General features: G+C 44.9%; 1 protein-coding gene across 1 annotated transcript in view; it reads left to right on the forward strand.

Annotated features, from left to right (window-relative positions):
- The first annotated feature begins 548 nt into the window (after nt 1-548).
- Nucleotides 549-23,232, forward strand: part of XPO1 (exportin 1) — a 59,136-nt gene continuing 36,452 nt past the window's right edge. The window contains exon 1 of the mRNA XM_073672309.1: nt 549-1,027. The gene's annotated coding sequence lies outside the window, so the exon portion shown is untranslated. The remainder of the gene's footprint in view (nt 1,028-23,232) is intronic.

Genomic DNA, 23,232 nt, shown 5'->3' on the forward strand with positions numbered 1-23,232 from the left:
GAAATAACGACTGGGTCCTGAAGGAGTTAACGGACAGGGCGATTATTGAGGTCTCCCCATACTTTGCACTGACAACAGCCCCTGCAGGGACATGTGCAGTATGGGAATGGGTGCCAGCCTCACATTAGTGACATCGCTGCAGGGGAGAAAGTGCCGTTTCCAAGGCAACCAAACCTTGCCCTCTGACGTCCATGCCCTCTAGCCAACAGGCCCCTGCTAGTCCAGGACTAGTTAGCACCAGGTCAACGCTGCCCCCAGCCCTGCTATGTACTGGGTACCACACACTCGTATACAGCCTACACTGGCGGGTTAAAAAGGCTCTTGTTTCTACGGTAACCAAACCCTGCTCCATGAGTGGCATCACAGTGCAGCCAATCACAGCCCGAGTCTCCTCCTACGTCATCGCAACCTCTTCCATAGTCGCTTCGCGGCAAAGAGCTAAAATAAAAAAAATAGAAAGGAAAGAGGGCGTGACTATGTGCGAGGTGATGGACTGACGCGATAGCCAATCAGCTCGCCCCTCATTAGGCTGCCAACCAATCAGCTTACGAGTGAGGCGGAGTTACACAGGTTTCCAAACGCTCGGCGGCGCCATGGGCTTGAGAACTAAACGGAGATGGAATGTCCCAGTCTGAACCGGTTTCAGCCGGTTACGAGTGTGTGGCAGTAGAGCAGAAGAAGCGCGTCTTTCAGCCTGCCCGCCCGCTTACTCCCTCAGTCACGGCGAGAAACTTGAAAACCAGCTCCCGCCTCGCAGTCAGCCGCCCGGGAAGCGTCTGGTACAATGTGTTAGGACCCCCGGAGAGATTGTAGCAGCCATTCATTACTGTGCGCGGCCGCGGGCCTACACTCCCCCCTCCTCATTCATTGGAGCCCAAGGGCGGATAGCTGCCGCCTCTCTGCCGCCACACCGCACCTCACCGCCGGCCCCGGGACACCGCTCCGCGCCAGGTCTATGTGCGCTGGTCGGGGGCTTATTCCGGACCATACCCGCCCCACGTCTGAGGAAGAGGCAGCTCCGCTCTCGGTAAGTGGCCGCGTGTGTACGTGACGGTGGGGCCGAGGGGTGTGTGCCGCGTACACGAGCGGCGCCCACGTGTGCCTGCTCCGACTACTTGTAGCCCGCCAGAATGGCTGCTGTGGGGGTGTCAGGTGATGGTGTGACTGCCGCAGCCGGCCCGCATGGAGGGGAGCTGCCGAGCTCCCACCACTAGGCCGCAGGCTTCCAGGGGACTTTCCTGAGGCCGTCGCCCCGGCTGTAGTGGGTGCGGGGCGGATGCGGCCGGCTCCGCTCTTCTCCCGGGCTCTGACGACTTGTTGGCGGAGTGGAAATTTCCAGAAATGTTGCTGCTCAGTGTGTGGAGAGCTCCGTGCGCATCACGTGCTGCCAGAGGGAGGGGCAGGGAGAGGCCGCGCGGCGAGGAGAGCTGCCCGGAGCCCGCCGCAGCCTGCCCGGCCTCACCATCCGGGGCCCACACCGACCGCCGCACCGCATGGCATCACACCGGTCATGTACACAACTTTCACCTGCCTGGATCCATCATGTTTACTGCCAGTGAGTGGAAGCCCCTCCAGGACTTGTCCCCTCTGTAGAGGAGCCTTCTGCACCTGTACTTAGGCTGCTCATGTATGCCCATCAGGTGAGGTGTGCAGCTACACTGCAGCAAGCCCATGCCACTTAAAGGGGGTTTCCATGAATAAATCTTGTAACCCTAAAGCGCTGTGGTATTAATAGCGCTATATACCACCATCAGATTGTTGTAGGTTAGATAAAATCAGCTCATCCCATCTTTGACAGTCTGTCGGTGTGGCATCAGGACTAAACTACCTGTGACCACTGCAGCCAGTCACTGGATTCAGCGGCCTTGTGCAAGCTGCATCAGCATTTCCTAATCCCAGTGATTGGCTGCAGCGTGTGCCAACCAATGCTGAGAGTAGAAGGTTGAGTGACCAAGCAAGCCAATAGGGTTAAAAAAAATGTATTCATGGAAAGGTATGGTATGTCCGCACAGGATTTCTGTTGTGGATTTATCACAGATTTAAAGTATAAAGTGCACTGTAAAAATCCACAGCATAAATCGGCATATGGTCACGGTGCAGCCCCATGTTGTAAGTAAATGTGGTTGTGTTAAGATAGCAAGTTGCATGTAACCCAGACCTGCTGCTTTCTTTTTCTCCACTACTGTGGCACAGCAGCGGAATAGATTGATCTTTGGCCTCGCAGTTTCCTAGCCTTAGGCCTTATTCTCACATCCATGATTTAAACAGACCACACATGGCTGCAACAAAGATGGCATCCAAGTGCTATGTGTTAGCCACCAGCCCATTCTTTAGAGTGCATGAATTCTTTAAATTATTAATTTTTTTTTTTATAACGTACGTGGACAACCGACCCAGCGAAACATACATACAGCATAAACTTGCAGCTCATCTTCATAGAATGATTTCTTAACTCAAATTTGGTCTAAACATCATGATTATCAGTGTGACCAAACGTCATGTACATGACTAAATATGTTGTGTAAATTGCGCATGTGTGATAATGTGTTCCTGATTACTTCCTATCATTGTAGTTATTGTCTGGGGCTCCCAGGCTGGATTGTAACTTTGGCTTGTGGACATTTTAGCACTTTTGCATTTGTGGCAAACGTAAAACGGCAGCAATATGTTTATTAGCTATCCTTCTCTAATCTAAGGTATGAGTGTGTACAGGAGGTGTGGATGTGAATGAACCAGTGGTGTTTTGTGTTGTAGTAGTGATCCCTTGTGACAGTTTACTACTTATTTCCTTACACGAGTTCTGTAGATTTCATGAATGTTTTATGTTTACATAGAAACTTATTATCAAAACTAGAATGGTGTAGTTACTATCGAGTTGGTATTTGTTTCTTCTTTGTTTTTTTTTTTGTCTCATAACCGATAATGAAGATCATGTGAATAGTTATACCCAAGAGCGAGAATGTTTTCATTTAGGATTTATTCACTTAAGCCACAATTTCTTAAAAAAATTTTTGGGTAAAATCTGTCAAAAGGCTGTATTAAAAATGTAACAACTTGCAGATTTTAAGCCAGTTTAGGCTATGTTCACACAATTTGTTTTTGCTGCGTGTTTGTTTTTTCTCTGCAGGCAAAACCTCCCCTTGGCAGTAAAGAAGCTACTTAACAGCAGGTTTTGTTGCTTTTTGCTGCTTTTTTATTGTCTCTTGTGCATGCTGATTGTTTAGTGCCCCCCCAAACTAATGCAACTTCCTTAGATTTCTGCACCAAAAAGCAGCAAAACCTGATACCTGTTTTTTGTTGCATTTTTGTACTTACTCATTGCTTTCTGTGGGTGAGAAAAACGCCAAAAGGGACATGCTGCAGTTTGCAAAAACGTAGCATTTGTTTTCAATTCAGTCAGAAAAAAAAACAATGTGTGCATGAAATTTCTGAAATCTCATAGCTTTTGCTGGTACTGTAATTCGCAGCTTAAAGTTTACATAAATGCAGCAAAAACTCAATGTCTGAACATAGCCTTAAAGGGGTATTCCCATCTCCAAGATCCTATCCCAATATGTAGTAGCTGTAATAATAATAATAGCAAATATCTCCAATTAGAAATGTAGTATAGTATTTTTGATTCGCTATGTCTTACCTCATGTGCAGGCATCACAGGACCTTAGGTATCCATGGTTACGACCACTAGCAGCTAACTGACTTTCAGTGGACGTAACCATGGATACCTAAGGTCCTGTATTATCTGCACATGAGGTAAGAGACATAGCCAATCAAAAATACTATACTACATTTCTAATTGGATGTATTTGCTAATATAATTATTACACCTACTACATATTAGGATTCCATGATTTATTGAATTAAAATGTTCTTTGTTCGTGGGAAAGCTCCTTTCTGAGTTTGTCGCTTCTGACACTTCATCAAGAGTGTCATACAAAACTTTAAGTCTTGATCAATTGAGGCCTACGGTTTTATAATACGAGAGGTAGGTTTCAGAAGACTTATACCTCCAACAGAAGGCCTTGGCGTATTCCACCATGTAGCCATACAGTGGCATTTATCAGTATATATTACAATTTTTATGCTTAATCTGTATAGAAAAGTGCAGCAAACAAAACTTCTGTGGTGGCACCCTTCATTACGTATAATGGTTGCATAGGAGGCTTATGGAAACCTTCAGTGCGTGCTCCTGGAGCTTTTCAAATTCATAATGCCTCATAGATAACTGAAAGGCTATGTGCCCACGATGCAGAAATGCTCAGGATTTTTTCCTGAGCGTTTCTGCATCTCCCTGGCAGAAAAAACACATGTGGATTGTACATACGTTTTCCTGCCAGGGACAAGCGGAAGTGAAGCGTTCTTCAAATGAACTGCGATTTGATAACTGATTCTCTGTCATTTTGGTGCATTTTATCCTGTAGAGGTTTATAGTTCAATTATATTCTTTAATTGACATGGTCTGTGCTGATATTTGGTGTAAATACACAGGAGCTCAGCTGAAGGATAAAGAATGGATGGAGCCAGTAGTGTAAGCTTCTGATTGAACATGAAGTTGAACTGTCACTACTTTAGACTCCTAAAAGTGGGTCTGGATCTTCATACATATGGCTGTATCCATGTACATATGTTGTATATGGATGTAATAGGTCTGTCAAGTCCATAAAGCCTCTGCTGTTCCTCCTGCCTTAGACTTTATATGGAAGTTTGAAGATGTATTCTGTTCTAGTTTTGCTAGTAGGGGAATACATCTGTGGTCAGCTTCTGACTGCACAGGCTCCATGCACAGATCTGCCATGTACATACATGCTGGCTGAGCACATAAGTCGGCCAACATTTTCATTGGACAATTTTTCAGCTACTTTTTGAGTGAAACTAGATGTGTATGGTGTAATATCTTGATTATGGCAAATTATATGCGACTATGAGGTTTAGTCTGGTGTTGCTGGCTTGCTTCAACTTTTTTTGCCCTGGCACTGCTGGAGCTGGCAATGGCTGATCAGTGGCGGTGCTGGTGTTAAGTCACACATTTCCATGCACTGATTGCCATTTAGTGTGTTCAATTGGTGAAATTAGATCAGAAACCTAATGCAATACTCAAAGCTTCCATTAATACTTTGGACCAGTGGAAGATTGATTGTCCTGTTAACTTTATTATGCTGGAGATGTCCTCTGAAAGCAGAATGTTTTGTTTTTCTCTGAATTGCCCAAGAAACAGCATTGTGTTTTGTTTTTCGTTTCTTCCTGGTATTACCCGCTGCATTTTTATTTGAAAGCTGCAATCCTGAGTTCTGTATTGTTCAACCACGTGTTAATGATTTGCACTTGCTGACGAGCTGTCACATGCTGCTGTTAACTTTACACCAACTCTTTCAGAAGATGTTTTGAAGACATTTGCTTGTTAATTATCACCGTAGAAGTAGTAATGATGTTTAGAAGGTTTGGCTTAATGCAAGGTTTTGAAAAATACTTTGTGTGGTACTATTTGACACATTAATGTGTATAACCAAAATCTAAATCTGCACAATCCATAGCTGTCTAGAAAACGAGAGATTCCAGCTTTTATGATAAAACATAAATTTTATTTAATCAAAGAAAAAATATAAAAACAATTTAAAAGGCAGGGCAACAACCTCCAAAAAGGTCATGTGCATAGATGGGATTGTAATCCCTATCCAGGCTAATAATAATCAGAAGATGGAAATATAAAACACAAAGAAAATAGCAAGTCACACCTCAATCTGTAGAAAGGGCAATCCAAGAACTACCATAAGTCTATAATTAGCATCTATTAATGAGAATCAAACAAGGTAAGGATGAAATGGATGAATTCCGGGTCCCAAAATGAAAAATGCCTTTATGCTTAATATTCACCCCTAGTGAAATATAAAGTGCAAAGCAATTAACAGACTAACAAACTTTCTATCTAGGTGTGTGTCCTCTATGAAAGCCTGATGGCAATGGCCAGCTAAGTGCCCACGATGCAGAAAAAACGCATGCGGATTTTACATGCGTTTTTCCTGCCAGGGACAAGCGGAAGTGAAGCGATATCACATGCAGGTTGTCAAGCGCTTTTTCCAAGCGATTTTAGCATCACTTGGAAAGTGCTTGACAACTTGGTCACACTATATAAATCCATGCAACCGGCATGGATTTTATATAGTGTGACCAAGTTAGTTAAAAAAAAAAAAAAGTACAAATGGTAAAAAAAAAAAATTATACTCCCCTTCCGATGGCCCCCGGTCTCCTTCTCCGATGCGTCCGGTCTTCCCTGTGTCTCGCGGTTGTGTAAAAGGACCTTCCATGACGTCATTTAGTCATGTGACAGGTTACGCGACTGCCAACGTCCGCGGTCGCGTGACCCGTCACATAACTAAATGACGTCATGGCAGGTCCTTTTAGACCATCACGAGCAGTCAGGGAGCCAGGACGCAGCGGAGAAAAGACCGGGGGACATCGGAAGGTGAGTATAATGTATATATATATTTTTTTTTTATACAGGTTCTATGGTACCCGGGTCTGGAGGAGAGTCTCATCTTCTCCAGACCCGGGTACCATCCGCACATTGAATTGCTTAATATCCGCATGTGCATATGTAGTCATGCGGATATTAAGCTATTCAATGCAAAAACGCCGCGATTACACAAAATAATTGGTAGTGCTGCGTATTTTTCCGCAATGATGATCCATAACAGAAATTTCCGCAGCGTGTGCACAGCACATGCGGATTATCATTGGGGAACATGGCAGACCTTCTACCAAGCGTTTTTAAAGCGTTTCTGCAGTGGAATTGCCGCTGCGGAAACGCTTAAACGCATAGTGGGCACACAGCCTAAGGGTAAAGTTGCCTAATCAGCCGGCCACATATGCAAAAGTAAAGCAGTGTCCTCTCCACCCCGATGCCGTTTTGCCAACGCTTCTGGGAGTGTCTAACTATAAGGGGCCCAGTATAGATATATTTTCCAATGACCAATAGGGAATTGCTGTGACATGTGATTTTGCTCCCATCCTATTGTGCTGATTTAGAATTTGGTCATTGTCAGCTTGCGTGTCCAGCAATGGATTGGTATTGGATATATTTTGACTAACACACGAATGTATGTTTGTGTATATATGATATATATTTTTAGTCTTTTTGGTGAAATTATAAACCATAACTGTTATCGCTGAACTTGTAGGATTGTTGTGCATCAATTTCAAGTATTTCCTTACTTGTAGTCTTCATGAGCCTCTAAAACTGGCCATAAACTTTAGTATTTCATTGACATGCCACAGGGATGATTTGATGTCTCTCTATGCTTTTTCTCCTGTAAGCAATTTTAGGATTTGACTGGTGTGATTTGTCTTGTAAATGAAGTGAGAAGTAGGAGTCCGTTTACATCTGTTTGATTTAGAACTTAATTATTTTTTCTTATTCTTCTTTCTATTTATTGTTTGGTTTCTGAAACATTTTCTGGCTGTATAGAGAAATTACTCAAAGTTGCACCTATAGAGAAGTAAAAAATGTTGTTCAATTTGTGCATCATGTCTCCTGACTGCAGGGTCCTGACTGCAGAAGTGAAATGAGGATTGGTTATGTAGGACTCCAGAGTGGTCCAGAGGGATCTTGTGTATGGCTAGCTTTATATGCTAACATGAGTTATCAATTGCAGTGATGGCATGCTTTCTTCATGCCACCTTGAGAGTATGTTTGAGATAACTATTTGACAGTTGTTACAATTTTGCTGGCTTATTTTGCAGAGAGCATCAAGGTGCCACATGTCTACATTTGTCACTATAGCCATAGGAGGGGTTTTTTTTGTGGGGCAATTTGTAGTTTTGAATGTCACCATTCACTTTACTATATAAGGTACTGCAAAAACAGGGAGAGAAATTCCACATGTGGTAGAATGATGGGGAAAAGATATGGTTTTATTGTTTTGTACAATTTGTAGAGCATTTATTTGGTGGGGAAAAACTGGCAGTTTTCTTAAGGCCAGTATGATTATAGTGATGCCAGATTTTATAAGTGTTAGTATTTTAGTGGTCAAAAGAAAAAAACAACATTTGTTGAGACCCATAACTGATATTTTCCCCTCACCCATGACAGCACACCTTGAGAGAGGGATCCGCCTCATCAAGGACTGGAAACCGTCTGAAATAAAAGGGCGGTACCTCTCCCTCGCTTCAGTTGGTTTCCTGCCCTTTATGGGAACCTGTCTGGAAAAGAACACTTACCTGGGTCTGTTCTGGTGTCGAAGAGCGGGCACTGGCCTGTACCAGTCTGTGACTTTAGGGGTGAGTGATCTTCGTGAATGTCACCTTTTTGTAATGGGAAGTCTCTTATGTGCTTCCTTCTGTAGGAGCCTAAGAAGAGTAGCGCCAAGCAAAAGCACAGCATTTGTGCCCTATGCCAAACTTCCCTTCCCATAGATTGGCAAAAGCTGCTTTGCCTGAACTGCATTAATAAAACTATAGCAGAAAATTCTCTGGATTTCGCATCCAATCTGAAATCCATAGTCCATGCAGAGGTTCAGGGACCCCTGAAGGGGTTAAGAGGGAAAAAAAGATCCCATAGAGATGTCTCCTCCAACTCTGATTCCTCGCAGTCCAAGGATTATGGCTGAGTGATTCATCATCCCCTTCCTCATTGGATAACAGTAGACCCTGCTTCCCCATTGAGGGTACGGGCAAACTGGTCAGATCAACCATGGGTCTGGGGGAGGAGAAAGCATCCAAATCCCGGGAAGACGTTATGTTTGTGGGCCTTGGAGAAAAAAAAAATATGCTCCTTCCCAGTAAACACTAAAATTCAGGGCCTCATTGACAGAGTGGAAGAAACCAGAGAGATCAGGGGCCTTACCCTCCTTCTCTAAAAGGGTACCCCTTTGAGGAGAAGGACTCTGAGCCTTGGGATAAAATCCCCAAAGTTGACGGGACTGTAGCCAGGTCATCCAAAAAATCTTCCCTACCCTTGGAGGATTCAAGATTCAAGCGTCTTAAAGGATGCCCTTGATAAAAAGGCTGACTCCTTTCTACGTCACACTTGGGAAGCTGCAGCAGGAGGCCTGAAGCCTGCTGTAGCTGGCACCTGTGTGGCAAGGTCTCTCATGGTGTGGCTCTAACAATTGGAAGACCAACTTAGGGATAAAAAGATCCCTAGGGATAGAATCCTTTCAAATCTGCCCCTAATGCAGGCAGCGTCGGCTTTTCTAGCAGACTCTTCAGTGGACTCTGTTATACTCTCGGCTAGATCAGCAAGTCTGTCTAATGCTGCCAGACGGGCCTTGTGGCTCAAGGGTTGTCCAGGCGACCTACAACCTAAATTATGTTCCCTCCCGTGTGACGGCAGACTCCTGTTTGGCCAGAATATGGATGACCTCTTAGAGAAGGCTGGCGATAAGAACAAAGGGTTCCCAGGATTTTCAGGTGACTCCAAAAAGATTTAGTTTTTGGAGGAGAAAATTTAATCGGGGTCACCCTCTGGGAGACATGAGAAGATGCGAGTCCAAATCCAAGAAGGAGTCAGGCTATATGTTTGGAGGATCTTCCCAATGATGCCAGGCTGGAGGTAGGGGGGAGGCTTTCCCACTTTATTCCAGCTTGGGAAGCCATTACATCAAACCCCTTTGATTATGAATGTTGTGAGTGGTGGCCTGAAGATACGGTTCAGCCAGATTCCTCGCCGGACCTTTATGATTACCCCCAAGAGGAAGGTCCAGGAAGAACAGAGAGCCCTGGAGTCAGAAATATTAGGGCTAGTAGAGAAACTTGTCCTTCTCGAAGTTCCGATACCACAGAGGAGGAAGGGATTCTATTCCCCTCTGTTCATGATAAAAAAAACAAATAAATCAATGGGTCCTTAAGGACCATCATCAACCTCATGAGTCTAAACCAGTTGATGGAGAACCAAACTTTCAAGATGGAGTCAGTAGGCTCAGCAGTGAAGCTCTTGCACCACAATTGCTTTATGGCAGTAATAAACTTGAAAGACGCATATTATCACGTCCCAATTCATCCAGACTACCAGAAATATCTGAGAGTAGCCCAGTTCATTCAGAAAGAGCTGAGGCATTTTCAGTTTACTGCCCTAGCCTTCGGCCTCTCCATAGCCCCGAGAATATTCACAAAGTTAATAATGGAAGTAACAGCCTTTCTACGAATCAAAAACGTAGTGATCGTTCCCTATTTAGACGACATTTTGGTAATAGGAATATCAGAAGTCCACTGCTCCAGTCAACTTCTAGAAGTCGCGGCGGTGTTGCAACAGCTAGGGTGGTTGGTAAATACCCAAAAGTCAAAATTAACCTCCTCAAGGACTCAGGTCTTCCTAGGTCTAATCCTGGATTCTCGTCTCAACGCCTGCTTCCTCCCAGAAGACCAGGTCCGCAAAATAATCAATTTAGTCTTGAAAGGTGGCTACTTTGAAGAACCTAGAATATTTTATTTATTTTTTTTTCCTACGGGCATCATAAACACCCTAAAAAAAATAAAAATAAATGTGGGTGTTGCATCACAATCACCCTGGTGATATGATGGTAGAGGAGAAGGAGGAGGACAACAGAAAATAGACAAAATCAGGAAGCGTATAGCCATGTCTGGGTGTGAAGAGGTGTATGGGAATAGACCCCACCCCCACCGCCCAAAATAAGCCACTGGATTTGACTTTGTTCCATTGCTATCATTCGGTGGTGTTGAGAAGTCTGGCCCAATCCAGCCCTTGTTCATTTTGGTAAGTCAGCCTGTCAGCATTTTCAGTTGACAGGCAGATGCGCCTAACTCCTGCTATCACCAGTAATATATGCAGCTGGATTAGTTCTTTAAAAGGACTGTTCGTTCAGATAGATATTCCACAGCTACATACGTAATACCTCACTAATAAACCGCCAATTCTTTCCCTAGCTCGGCAGCACCTCTCCCTACTCTGCCTGTCTGAAGTGTACACTGTGATGAGCATAGGGTCACCGGGTCTGATATAGACCTGATGACACTGCGGCTAGCCAATCACTATAATGCTACAACCAACATGGCTGCGGCATCACAGTGACTGGCAGGTAATCCCTGCATGTTAATTGACTGTCTAAAAAGCTCCAAAAATGCAGGGCAGGGACCAGAGCTCCCACCCGAGCATTCGAAAAATACTCGCCGAGCACCGAACCTACTGAGTACTGTGATGCTAGAGCAAGTACCGAATAGTGGTGACTTGAGCATACTTGCTCATCACTATCTAAACCATTTTTTTTTTTCTTTTTTTCTTAAATTCACCAAATGGCCTTGTGTTTTTTCACTTTCTGATTGTTTTCTATGGGTGAAAAAAAAAAAAAAAATTGACATGCTTAAAACAACCCCAAACCACTGCCGTTTTCCAATTCAGTCAGGGAAAAATAAGCAGGGCTGTGGAGTTGGTAAGCCAAACCTCCGAATCCTCAATTTCCATGACACAGACTCCCTCATACATGGCTCATGTTTAAGTGATAAATTTACTGTAGCCCAGATTCATCTCAGCTAAAAGTCTAGACCCTTAGATCAGGAATAGGACAGACATTTATAGGACACTTCATAACTTTCCCAAATTCTTAGGAACAAAATATTCACCACAAACTGCCTTGAACTACTGTACCCAATTTATTATATATTTTAGGAGTCGGAATTGGTCCATTTTATACCAACTCCACCAAAATGGACTCCGACTCAACAGCGCTGAAAATAAGCGTGTTCATGGTTTCTGAAATCAAGTTTTTCTGGTACTGTAAAAAGCAACCTTTAACTTGCATAAAAAGTTGCAAAAACGCAACGTGTGAACATGACCTTAGGTTTCATGTACCTAAAAGTGGATTTTGCAGCAAAACTGTAATCGGTGGTAAAATTCCCATGGACTACATGGTTTTGTGGCAGATTTTGTCATACCTTTTGCACAAAAAATAGATATGGCATGTATATGAAAAATCTCATCTACTTCTGCTATTGGTTTCCACTCTGAATTTTACTTAATCCCAGTCTCGATGCACAAAATTAATCAAGTAAATATGCATTTTCTGTAAGGCTTAGGGTTGCACATCTAATTTGGCCACCGCTCAAGTCCCATAGCCAAAGATGTATTCCACTGCTACATTGCAACATATTGCAAGTGATTTGGGTCGCATTATTACCTGCAAGGTAGCGCGATAAACAATTAGCAATAATCCAAATTGCAACCCATGTACTGGCTCTGATAATGCCAGGATGTGCACTCATCACTTGATTGCATGCCTACAAGACCAGCCTGGACTGCTTGATTATTCAGAGAAATGTGTCTGCCCAGATGATTAGTAAGAACTTTTAATACAACACATACGGTACATACATTTTCTTCATTTTCTGTACTTTTCATTATTCAGCTTCAAACATGCTTGTGTAGCTATTAAATAGCTGTATAATGAGGTAGTGGATTAGAGCATGGGGGGAAAAAAGCTGACTCACTTTAAACTGTACCTCCAAATGTAGACATTTTATAAGGTGATCTGGCGGTCTTGTTCTCTTCACACAATCGTGTAGATAAAATTGTCACCCACAGTCACTAATTAGCTGGAACTTGCACTTATTGCAATAAAAAGTAGACCGTAAACTGCTATACCCTAGTGTACAAACTTGTATACTTGCACAAGTTTTTTCCCTTTCCAAACTTGTGTTACACAAGTATTCTGTCCTAGAAGCATTGCATCTAGTGGGAATTTATAGTCTCAATTGGGACTCTGCATGCTGCTGTACTGGTTATGTGCACACAACTTTGCCTTAAACATGCGCCCTGAAGCACCGCTGTGTTCTCTAATTGGTACAGATACTTATAGTATACAAATATATGATCTTTCAGCAACAGCTAGTCCTCTGGTTTTTGAATCCTCTCAAGGCTCCATAGGTTTACAGTGTAAGGATGGGTTGACAAAAGCGTATTAAAAGAAAAAAAAAAAAATCGTTCTGTTTCATCCAGAAAACTTGAAGGTTTGTTTTTATTTTTTTTAACATCAGCAGCTGTTTATTTACAAGACCATTCGCTGTTTCCTTTGTAACTGAATTGCAATGTGTCTGTGTTTTTTCTGCAGCTAAATCTGCTGACAACTTTTCTTTGGCGGGAAAACTCCTGTGTCAAAAAAGCAGGTTTTGCTGCGTTTTTTTCACTGTCCTTCTGTCTCTTTATGCATGTACATAAAGTTCTGTGAAAAAAAACAAACAATCCCATTCTATTTTGCCATCAAAAACGCTGCAAATATGGGTGAAAAAACGCTGCTGAATGAAGTGACATGCTCTATTTTCCAAATACACAAGCAAGGCAGAAAATAGGCAGCAAAGAAAAAGCAACATGTGTGAACAGAGAATTCTGGTTTCTCATACACTTTGCTGGTACTGCCAGACGCAGCTGAAAATTTGCATAAAAATCTTCTGCAAAACATAGTGTGTGAAAATAGCCCAACGCTGCTACCACTGGATTCTGGAGTAGCGTAAATGTGTTGTGTAGAGTGATCTTGCTTGTATGGTGGGCAAGACTTGATTTGGCGGATTATTTATTATAGTGCCATTTATTCCATGGTGCTTTACTTCTGAAAAAGGGGTGTAGATATAGCGAAACCAATTACAATAATCTTGAACAAAACGTGATGGCGACTGGTACAGGAGGAGCAAGGACCCTGCCAGTGAGGGCTCACAATCTACAAGGGATGGGTGAGGATACAGTAGGTGAGGGTAACGCTGGTCGTGGAGCGATGGTTAATGCAGGTTGTAGGCTTGTCGGAAGAGGTGGGTCTTCAGGTTCCTTTTGAAGGTTTCCACGGTCGGCTAGAGTCTGATATGTTGGGGTAGAGAGTTCCAGAGTAGGGGGGATGCACGGGAGAAATCTTGTATGCTTTTCTGGGAGGAGGAGATAAGAGGGGCGTAGAGAAGGCGATCTTGTGAGGATCGGATCTTGCGTGTGGGTATGTAACGGGAGACTAGGTCAGAGATATATGGAGGAGACAGGTTGTGAATGGCTTTGTATGCCATGGTTAGGGTTTTGAACTGGAGTCTCTGAGCAAATGGGGAGCCAGTGAAGAGATTGACTTAGATGAGAGGCCGGGGAATAGCGCGGGGACAGGTGGATTAGTCGGGCAGCAGAGTTTAGGATGCATTGGAAAGGAAGGCCACAGAGCAGGAGGTTGCAGTAGTCGAGATGGGAGATGAGGGCATGCACTAGTGTTTTTGCAGATTCATGGTTGAGGAATGTGCGGTTCCGGGAGATATTTTTGAGTTGCAGTCGGCAGGAAGTGGAAAGGGCTTGGATATGTGGTTTGAAGGAGAAATCAGAGTCCAGGGTTACTCCAAGGCAGTGAGTTTGAGGGACTGGGGAGAGTGGACAGCCATTGACGTTGATAGATAGGTCAGTTGGGGGGGTTGATTGAGATGGCGGAAAGATGATGAATTCTGTTTTGTCCATGTTAAGTTTTAGAAATCTAGCAGAGAAGGCTGAAATAACGGACAGACATTGTGGGATTTTGGTTAGTAGGGAGGAGATATCTGGTCCAGAGAGGTAGATCCGAGTGTTATCGGCATAGAGGTGATAATGGAAGCCATGAGACTGAGCTGTCCCAAGCCTAAGGTGTAGATGGAGAAGAGTAGGGGTCCTAGAACTGAACCTTGGGGGACACGGACAGACAGGGGGTGAGATGAGGAGTTGGTGTGTGAATGGGAGACACAATGTCCAGTCTGTTAGGTATGAGGAGATCCAGGATAGGGTCAAGTCGTTGGAACCTGTTCCAGTAAATTTGAGGCATAGGGGAGATGTGATATGGGACGATAGCTAGTCAGAGGATGGGCCAAGGGAGGGCTTTTTGAGGATGGGTGTGATCGAGGCATGTTTGAAGCATGAGGGGAAGAAGCCAGTTAGTGACAGGTTGAAAAGATGGGCTAGGGTTGGGATGAGGTGAGACGGGATTGGGTCAAGTTCACAGTTGGTGAGGTGTGATTTGGAGAGTAAAGAGGAAAGTTGATCTTCTGTAATGGTGGAGAAGCTGTTTATGGAGGAGGATTGAGTAGGTATGGGGAGGGGCTGTGGGGACTTTAGGCAAAAGCTTTGTCTGATGGTGTCAAAGTCTTCGGCTGAAATAAGAGGAGAGGGAGGAGGCACTGGGGGACGGAGGAGAGAATTGAAGTTGTTGAATAGTTTGGTGTTGTGAGATGAGATGAGAAGTATGTGTGTTTTTGCTGCAGTGAACGTGGACTTGAAGGTAGTGAGGGACTGTTTGAATGCGAGAAAGTGCTCATTGGAGTGGGACCTTTTCCATCTACGCTCAGTAACCCTGGAGGCCCGTCGCAGTTCTTTAGTTAAGCTGGTGTGCCAGGGTTGTCTGTTGTGCAAGCTTTGGAATGTGTGAGGCGGGTGACCGAATTGAGAGCTGCAGCTGTTGCGGTGTTATATAAAGCGGCAGCAACATCTGCGTCATGTAAAGAACTGATGTCTGTAAGAGGGAGGACAGATTCAGAGTGAGTGTAATTCAAGGTGTTTAAGATTTCTGCGAGTGTGTGCAAGTTTGCGGAGTGGGAATTGTTGCCCTGGAGACGAGAGGGTAGAGAATGTAAGTAGGTTGTGGTCAGAAAGGGGGGGAGAGGTGAGTTAGATAGGGAACAGAGAAGATGAGGTCCAGTGGGTGGCTGCGGAAGACCACTGAGTAAGGCTATGTGCCCATGATGCAGAAATGCTCTGGATTTTTCCTGAGCGTTTCTGCATCTCCCTGGCAGAAAAAAACACATGCGGATTTTACATGCGTTTTTTCAGCCAAGGACAAGCGTTTGTCACTCGTTTTGCACATGCGATTTCGCATTCGGGTTGTTAAGCGCTTTCCAAGCGATTTTAGCATCACTTGGAAAGTGCTTGACAACTTGGTCACACTATATAAATCCATGCAACCGGCATGGATTTTATATAGTGTGACCAAGTTAGTTAAAAAGGGTAAAAAAATAAAAACATTATACTCACCTTCCGATTGCCCCCGATCTTCTTATCCAATGTGTCCGGTCTCGCGGTTGTGTTAAAGGACCTTCCATTATGTCATTTAGTCATGTGACCGTCACATGACTAAATGACGTGATGGCAGGTCCTTTTAGACCATCGCTAGCTGCCGGGAAGCCAGGACACATCACTAAGGAGACCGGGGGCCATCAGAAGGGGAGTATAATGTATTTTTTTATTTTAAGGCTGCGTTCACACATAGCGTATTTTTGCGTGCGCTTTTTCAAAATAAGCAATGTGCCTTGTGTCTGCCAGCAAAGTGAATGGGAAATTCACTTTGCAGTTCAGACACTGTGATTTTACGCAGCGCGAAAGCGCAGCTGCGTAAAGAATTGACATGTTAGCGCAGGCCGCGGTGCGTAAAGAATTTTCTCACATATTGTGCCCATTATAAGCGATGGAATTATGCAGCGGTGTTCACACACTGCATAATTCCAGCGCTTTTTTACGGAGGTGCAGGAGAAACTATGGATACTCACCTATTCGATTGATGGGAGAGGCGTCCGGTCCGGTCCCGCCGCTTCCAGCATCTGCCGGTGAACCGATCAGCTGACTGTCAGCTGGCCGGCTTGTAAATCAGCTGATCGGTTCACCGGCAGATGCTGGAAGCGGCTGGATGATGCCTCAGTGTCCGTAGGTGCAGGCGATGAGGCTCCGCCCACCAGCTCCGGCCTGTAGCTCCAGCAGACCAGCTGCTCCCAGCATGGCCCCTTCTCCCTGCCTACCCTGTGCTCTCTCTCCCTGCCTACCCTGTGCTCTCTCTCCCTGCCTACCCTGTGCTCTCTCTCCCTGCCTACCCTGTGCTCTCTCTCCCTGCCTACCCTGTGCTCTCTCTCCCTGCCTACCCTGTGCTCTCTCTCCCTGCCTACCCTGTGCTCTCTCTCCCTGCCTACCCTGTGCTCTCTCTCCCTGCCTACCCTGTGCTCTCTCTCCCTGCCTACCCTGTGCTCTCTCTCCCGCTCTTTGCAAGAACACTCTGCAGTCGGGCCCTGGGAGATGGGAGGCTGCATCATGTGGAATCATCTGCAGAGAGGGTAAGTCCATGTGTTGTAATGTGTGTATGTGTGCATATATGCAGTGGTGTACCGCTAATGGCAGCAGGCCACTCCACTGTTATGGGATCCGTGAGCCTCACCGCAGCGGGCCCTGCTTCTTCCCATTAGCACCCGCACTGCCCGGCCGCTCGCCCGCACAAAATGATGGAATTGGAAACGTCTTCTGATGCTTCCTCCTCCATCATCATTGCTCACACTGACAGCCGGAGGGGGCCCAGGGCAAGCAATGGTGATGGAGGAGGTAGCGTCAGAAGATGTTTCCATTCCCATCATTTTACTCGACGTATGACGTCAGTACAGGGCACTCACTGCTATGAGATGTCCGGCGCTTCACACTGCGCGCTGAGGAGACCGCAGCATCGGCTGGAACCAGGAGAGGTGAGTATTGGATCTATTTTTTTTTTAAATCCGTGTCCGGTGGCCATAATACAGTTGAATGTACACTGCAGAAAAAATGCATGCGTAAAAAAACGCAGTGTGTGAATGGAGGTGCTTTTTTTACCTGCGTAAAAACTGCAGGAAAATACGCGCGCGTAAAAAAAAAACAAAAACAGCAAATACGCAATGTGTGAACGCAGCTTTACAGGTACTATGGTCCCCGGGTCTGGAGGAGAGTCTCCTCTTCTCCAGATCCGGGTACCATCCGCACATTGAATCGCTTAGGCTGCGTGCTCACTATTTGTTTTTGCTACGGAATGTCCTCAGCGAAAATGCTTAAACGCTTGGTAATACGTGCCCCATGGTCCCCAATGATGATCCGCATGTAGTGTGCACATGCTGCAGAAATTTTCGCTACGAATTATCATTGCGGAAAAGTACGCAGCATGTCCATTAATTTTGCGGACACGCAGCGTAATTGCCGCCATTGACTTGCATTGATAACTTGCTTGATAACCCGCATGCAGAAATGCATGCAAAAACGCTTAACAAACGCTTCTACCTGGCAGGAAAAACGCATGTAAAATCCGCGTGCGTTTTTCTTGCCAGGGAGATGCGGAAAAAATCTGCAGCATTTCTGCATCGTGGGCACTTAACCTGAATATCTGCATGTGCACACGTAGTCATGCAAGTCAAAACGCCGCGATTCCGCTACATAATTGGTAGTGCTGCGGATTTTTCCGCAGTGATGATCCGCAGCAGAAATTTCTGCAGCATGTGCACAGCATATGCGGATTATCATTGGGGAACATTGCAGACCTTCCGCCGCAGAAACGCTTAAAAAAACGCTTGGTAGAATTGCCGCTGCGGAAACGCTTAAACGCATAGTGGGCAAACAGCCTAAGGGTATGTGCCCACGTTTCAGAAATGAAGCAGAAAATTTCTGCAGCGCTTCTGCATGTTCTTGGCAGTAAAAACGCTTGCGGATTTTACACACGTTTTTGCAGCGTTTTTACATGCGGATTTGACTTGTGTTTTTCAAATGCATTGGGACCTCAAATCCGTATGCAGAAACACACAAATAATGAACATGCTGCGGATTTTTCCGCAAGAAAATTCCGCAGCATGGGCACAGAACATGCAGATTTTCATTGGGGATCATGGGGCACGGATTATCAAGCGTTTTGCAAGCGTTTACGCTGTGGAAATTCCGCAGCAAAAACGCTTGAAAAACGCATAGTAGGCACACCGCCTAAGGCCCAAGGAGGAAGTGAGGGATAGAAGCTTAGAGACAGCTGGGAGGGAGGTGTCAATGGGGATGTTGAAGTCGCCCATGAGGATAGTGGGGATGTCATTGGAGAGGAAATGAAGTGGTCAAAGGTGGTGGTTGATCCTGGGGGGCGATAAATGCCGGTTGGAGGGGGAGTAGATGCGCACACAGTGCACCTCAAAAGAGGGGAGAGTAACAGGACGGCAGTGGGATTTGGGTGAAGGAGCAGTTATCTGCTAGGAGGAAACCTATTCCTCCACCATGCTTGTCGGTGGGGCAGGGGGTGTGGGAAAGGTGGAAATTACCGTACAAAAGTGCAGTAGGAGAGGCTGTGTCGGAGTGGGTGATACCGAGGAAGTAAAGCTTGTTAGTGATGAAGAGATTGTGAATGTAGCAAAGTTTGTTGCAGCCAAAGCGAGCATTCCATAGATCTCTTGTTAGAGGGACTGGGGAAGTGGGGGCTGGGCAGATGGGTATAAGGTTAGAAGGCTTACGAGAGTTTGGGATAGATCGTGGGTAGGAGTTGGAAGTGATTGTAGGGATGTGGTGAGAAGAGCCAGCATTTGGAGAGATGTTGTTGGCAGTGAGGAGGAGCAGAGAAAGTGTTAGTAGGTGGGAGCACGAGAGGGCATGAGGTGGCTGTCTGTGTTTGGAGACACAGGATCGAATGTTGAGGAATAGTTCTGAGGAGAGATGAAGAGTTCATTACTTAGTGTAGGGATTAGGGGTGGTTGGAAAAGGTGAAGCATTAAGAGGGTGAGAGTGAGAACAAAGACAAACATTGTTAACTGTTACTTAGTATCCAGTTACCTTCAGTTCACTTCAGGTTCAATTCAAGATTAATTCATATTTCTCACACTTAAGGTGATGGACACAGACTCCTAGACCACAATATATTTGTAACAGAATGCATGCAGCTATGAACCAGAGGGGAGTGGTCTGTGCTCATCTTGATCAGCTGATTAAGGCTGAAACAGATGCTGGATAGTCAAAGTCTAAGTCAACAAGGTCATAAATGAGTTGGGGGTAGCTGATGTTGCTTGAAAAACATACCATTAGTATATATATAGGAGCAGAGAGAAATCTGCATTGAAATCAGGATGGGAAAGCTGAGTCACATACGGATACCAGAAAACGTTACCAGCCTGACAGCATTGTGCCATTTGTAAAAATTTGGTGCATCTGCTTTTCAGTATTTGGCCTAAGCATTTTTCAGTGCAGCAAAATATTAAAGCTTCCATGTACCAGTGCGTTTTGGAAAATTGTATGCTTCCAATTATGTGGGGACAGTTTGGGGAAGGCCCTTTTCTGTTCCAGCATAATAGTGCCTCTGTGCATAAATTGATGTCCATGGAGGCAGAGATTGCGAGACCGGCCTTTTCTTCCAATATTGGGGTTTTACCTCGTAAATGCTCTTCTGGATGAATGGGCAAATATTTCCACGAACTCACTCAAAAATCTTTCCCAGAAGATTGAAGGCTATTATATCTGCAAAGATGTCATAAAAGCCAATACCAATCGTAGCTCTTGTACTAAATTGTATTTAGAGTTTGAATTTTGCATTACCTTTCCCATCTATGCATTGTTTTTAATCCACAAATATTTGAGTCCGTTGATACATTGGTTTAAAGTACACCGCCATATCTGAGATTGGATGATTTAGAAGAGATTGTAAAGGTTTTCATATAGATTTTACAACTTGTTTGTGACATACACAGTTTTGGGGTCATGTCCACAGCAGAGCATATCCACTACCTGTGCTTTTTAGCATTTTAGAAGTCTTATTTGAATCCTCATTGAGAAGGCTGAAGCAGAAAATCTGTTACAGCTCTAAAACAAATGAGTAGAGAAAGTTTTGGAAATGTGATCTGGATTGGGATGAGAGGTTAAGTGAATATAGTGCACCAATGTACTTGGAAAGACTGAGCTGCTTGTAGTCATGTCTGTTCAGACCCCTCCAAATTAGAACATGAGGGCTTATCAATATATGCTGTCACTTTCTATGTTGGGTAAACACATTTAGGGTATGTGCACACGATGCAGAAATGCTCAGGATTTTTTCCTGAGCGTTTCTGCATCTCTCTGGCAGGAAAAAACGCATGCGGATTGTACATGCGGTTTCCTGCCAGGGACATGCGGAAATGAAGCGGTCTTCACTTTCATTTCCGCATGCGGGTTGACAAGCGCTTCCCAAGCGATTTTAGCATCACTTGGAAAGTGCTTGTCAACTTTACACTATATAAATCCATGCAACCGGCATGGATTTATATAGTGTGTGAATGTCAAAAAATAAAAAATAAATCTATACTTTACCCTCTGATGGCCCCCGGTGTCCTGCTTCATCGGTCCCGGCTGCCGGCAGTGAAGACTTTAGGACCTTCCGACGTCAGCGTCACGTGACCCGGTCACATGACTCTGACGTCAGTGAAGGTCCTTCATTCAACCGCGAAGTGCCCGGGAAGCCAGCAGGACGCAGCGCGGGCCGTCAGAAGGTGAGAATATATATATTTTTTATTTTATTCTTTTTTTTTTAATGGTACCTGGGTCTGGATGAGAGTCCTCTCATCCACACCCGGGTACCATCCGCACATTAGACCGCATGAAAAGCGCATCAACATATACAGTGATGCGGATTCCATGCGGTCTAATGCAAGTCAATGGCGGCAAAAGAGCAGCGTTTCCGCAAAATTAATTGACATGCTGCGAATTTTTGACCGCAGTGTTTACGCTGCGGAAAAATCCGCATCATGGGCACAGCACATGCGGATTTCAATTGGGGAACATTGCTGCCCTTCTACCATGCGTTTTTCATGCGTTTCCGCAACTGCAAAAACGCCGCGGAAACGCATGAAAAACGCATCGTGTGAACTCAGCCTTAAAGGGGGAACTCCATAAGGTCAGCCCACCTAAATTGCATTAATGGGCATGCTGGTCTTTGAAATGTAAATCCATCAACACCATTGTGGGGACATGAGGGTCAGTGGGTGCTCTTGTCCGCTGGCTGACCTGTCTTTAAAAAGACCACATGTACCAGGGCTCATCCCACTGAACGCTCGTACTTCATTCCCGTCGGCATAATACTACTCACACAACACAGGGTGAGGGTAACACAATGGGGTGATACTCTATTGGATCACCAACAGTCAATAACCTAGTACAGTCCCATCAAATACACAAGATTGTGCAAATGATAGTCTCATCCTTCCGCTGGCTTCCCCGGAAATTAGAACATAAGTGACTTTGGGCCTTCCAGGGCCAACTACCCCAACCAGAGGAAGTAGCAGGAAGCTTGACAGGCCATTGAAGTACGAGACCAGGTGACCTGATTGTCCCAATCTGGGTTCTCCAAATATCTCCATGGGTTCAGTGATGGGCAGTGTATCAAATCTGTATTCTTCCTGTTGGAGCCATGGACTCTTGGCTACTGTTCTCTAGTGTCTCCTTGTAGAAAGAGAGCTCCCTTTTTATACCCACAGCTGTCCTTCAGGCCATTATGGACAGGTTTCGGGGGAGATGGAAGGAGGTCATCTCTCATTGTTCGAGTGTTAAATTAACCTGCATATTTTTTCCTTCAATGTTTGCAGAAAAAGCTGCAGGTACTGATAAAGTAGGTAGTCAGCAGGCATTCACCAAAATGACAAACATTGTTCAATTAACCTGCGCCTTTGTCCCTCAAGGATAGTAGAACAATAAGCTGCAAGGACTGAAACTATAGGTAGTCGGCAACCATTCAACAAATCAACAAACATAAATTCAACTTACTACAGGAGTCTACGTTTAGACTCATTTGAACAATAGCTCATGTCCCTGGGCCTACTGAATAATACGTCTGGCATAATTAAGAATAAACGTGGTGTCCTCGCAACCATTATAGCTTCTTTGTGTTACTACATTCCTGAATAATTAGCGTTTTCATATGCAAATTGTGCATAAGAATACTTTAAGCCGTCTCAGAAGCTGAGACCGCTTCGTACTAGGCAGACGCCGGCTGTGTTACATAGCCGGCATCTGCCTGTAACTACAGCTGCATCTGTATCTCGTTCAATTAAACTTGCAGTTTTCCTGTGCACTACTGGATTTAAGGGAACCTGTTAGTCGATTTATGGTGCCCAATTTGGCTGCGCTATTGCACCCAGAGAATTTAGCTGAAAAGAGCAGACCTGGGACAAGAGGCACGACTCCGACTAGCTTCTCCCCGTATAGCTCCAAGTGATGAACAGGTCTCCCATTTCGTAGACACATGGGATAGACCTGTCAATCACCTAGAGTAGTGCGGGGCGGCGGCGTGCTAGTCACGTCTATCCCTATGGTCCTCAGTGGGTTCTTCAAACTGTTTTCTCTGAAACGCTGTAGCTGCGATCATGCAGCCAGGTTCTGATACATGTTACCTGTGGTTTAGGCATTATGAATATCAGTGATGGCTATAAAATGAAAACGTCAGGCTCCCCCATGTGGCAAATGTGCTTTTTGCCCACACAGTGGTTACAATGGCAGTTTGAACAGAGACAGAACATTCAGGTCAGGTCGGCGGTGATCACTGA

The sequence above is a fragment of the Phyllobates terribilis genome, unplaced genomic scaffold, assembly GCF_046119375.1.
Source record: "Phyllobates terribilis strain yellow unplaced genomic scaffold, ASM4611937v1 Scaffold_3__8_contigs__length_932513732, whole genome shotgun sequence".
NCBI lineage: Eukaryota > Metazoa > Chordata > Amphibia > Anura > Dendrobatidae > Phyllobates > Phyllobates terribilis.